A 2,500-nucleotide genomic window follows, 5' to 3' on the forward strand; every position below is an offset into this window, starting at 1 on the left:
TGGCAGAGGCCAGGGAGGGAAAGGGGTCAGGAGGTTCCCAGCGGCACTCTGTTTTTGCAGTGAGGAGGAGAAAGGCACAGGAGATTCATGAGCCTTCTGTCAGGCAGTGGCACCACATGAAACACCACACTGGGCGCCGGGCTGTAGCCTCCTGTCAAACTCACCAACAAGTACATTCCAGAAAATATGAAGGACACCACGTAATTAACCAATACCCTGAGGCATGGTGTGCGGTGGACTGCAACCTTGGCTGTGATGGGCCCCAATGTCTCGCTGTCAGACTTGGCTGTCTAACCTGGGGGTGCAGAAGTAGGCCATTCAGCCCATTGAGTCTGTTCCACCACCCGAGAACGTGGCTGATCTGATCATCCTCAAGCCTCCCACTTTCTCTGCGCCCCGAACCCTCACTGGTTCAAACTCTTTCAAGCTCAGCCTTCAACATACTCAGTAGGAGGAAAGATTTAATCCTGAGTGACCCAGCCTCGAAAGCCCCTCTGTGGTAAAGAAATCCACAGATTCACTCCCCTCAGAGAGAAGAAATTCCTCCCCATCTCTGTCTTCAACGGGTGACCTGAGATTACATCCTCTGATCCTAGACTCTCCCACAAGGGGAAACACGCTCTCCAACCACACAACTACCCTGTTAGTCCCTGAATGCACAGAGACTGGTCACTCTTTATTTAGTTGTGCACAGTACATTGACTCTGAGCTTGGCTGGGCACAGCCAGTCTCCGAGATTTTCAATCCCCCGTTTATCTTGGTCAGCCAGGCCTTTCCTGATTGGCCCAGGCTAACAATGCCAACCAAAGATCTCGTACGCAATAGGATTCACCTGGATCTAGTCGCTACAGTCCCCATTTACCTGAATCCAACTGTGTGGCTACCGATTCTCCATCTCTTACAAGCAAACCTTCTTAACTCCCATCTCTCTCACTCCAAACTTTTTCATACCCGCTCTCTTTGTTCAATGCCTTCATTGCACAGAGAGGCAATGGTGGAATGGTCATAGAAAGGGCCGGTCTAATATGGTGGGCATGGGTTCAAATCGCACCACAGCAGCTGGTGCAAATTGAATTCCAATGGGATTGAGAGCTTTTCTCAGTCTTGGCTCTTGGGACTATCATCAACTGTCATAAGAACACATACAGCTGAATCACTGACACCCCTTTAGAGAAAGAAATATCTGCTTGACTCTTAACTGCCCTCTGAAATGGCCCTAACCGCTCTGTCCAGTTAGAACAAATGCTGAAAGAAGAACAGAAGTTGCTGGAAAAGTTCCACTCTGGAAAAGGCAGAGTTAACATTTCCGGTCTGGTGACACCTCCTCAGAACAGTTATCCTTCACGGATGCTGCCAGACCTGCTGAGCTTTTCCAGCCACTTCTGTTTTTGTTCCTGATTTATAGCATCTGCAGTTCTTTCAGCTTTTATGTAGAACAAATGCTGGCCTTGCTAACTGATGTTCACATCCTGTGAGAATATAAACCCCTCTCCACGAGAACTACAGCCCATTAAGCATCTGGAACTAGTTGAGTTGTATGTGAACTTCAAGTGTTGCTTCTTGAGCGAACACCTTTAGCTAGTGAAGATGTACTGATCCAGGACTAGAAATTGGTGAAGCCAGCATCCATTATTTCACTGTGGGGACTTTTCATCTTCCAACCACCTCCCTTTGGTTTGCTTCAGTTCTTAATGGATTACAAGGTTATGTTCAATTGTCTCAGGTGCCAGTTGGGAATGTCTTCTCCTCATCTTTTGAAATCTCGTCTGCAAACCTCTCTCCAACTGCCTTCAACGTCCCAATGAAATGCAAGTCTGGTTCATGTCCATACCCCTTCCAGTATCTCATGGATATTCCACATCTCCCTCATTTCCAAGACAGCAACTCCAGATGTGGTGTAACCACAAAGCTGATTCCCCCTTCCAGCTGGCTGGTTAGTTCCATAAATTCTGGGGTCTCTCTCACTCTACTCGCTGCCTTGTTACACATACTTTATGTTTCATGGAACGTGGGCCAGCATTTGTTATCCGTCCCTAATTGCTCCTCAAACTCAGCAGATGGCTCAGGCCATTTCAGAGGGCAGCTAAGAGTCAACGCCTGAAATAACTCCACAGAGGTTGGTATCCTGTCATCAGGTCACCCTCTATTTACACATGGGGAGTCCTTGGCACTGATCTGGCTCCCTTAGAGCCAGCTCTCAGAGCGAACAGAACCTCTGACACTCCTGTTCTCTTTTGGGTAGACAATGAAGAATTTTAAAGAAATTATTTATTTTACCTATTTCCTAATCAACCTGATGAAGGAGCTGCGTTCCAAAGGCTTGTGAATTCAAACAAACCTGTTGGACTATAACCTGGTGTCACATGGCCTCTGATCTAAATCACCCTGTACAGAGATGTTATTTTACACCTCTGGGACAGGTGGGACTTGAACCTAGGCCTTTCATTTCAGGGGCAGGGGCACTACCACTGTACCACAAGAGGCCCTGACACTCCTGTTT

At 47.6% G+C, this 2,500-nt stretch overlaps 1 protein-coding gene across 1 annotated transcript in view; it reads right to left on the reverse strand.

Moving 5' to 3' along the window:
- LOC125449733 (CUGBP Elav-like family member 3-A) overlaps positions 1–2,500 on the reverse strand; it is a 63,878-nt gene that overhangs the window by 56,377 nt on the left and 5,001 nt on the right.

This window comes from Stegostoma tigrinum, chromosome 47 (assembly GCF_030684315.1).
Source record: "Stegostoma tigrinum isolate sSteTig4 chromosome 47, sSteTig4.hap1, whole genome shotgun sequence".
In the NCBI taxonomy this organism is placed as follows: domain Eukaryota; kingdom Metazoa; phylum Chordata; class Chondrichthyes; order Orectolobiformes; family Stegostomatidae; genus Stegostoma; species Stegostoma tigrinum.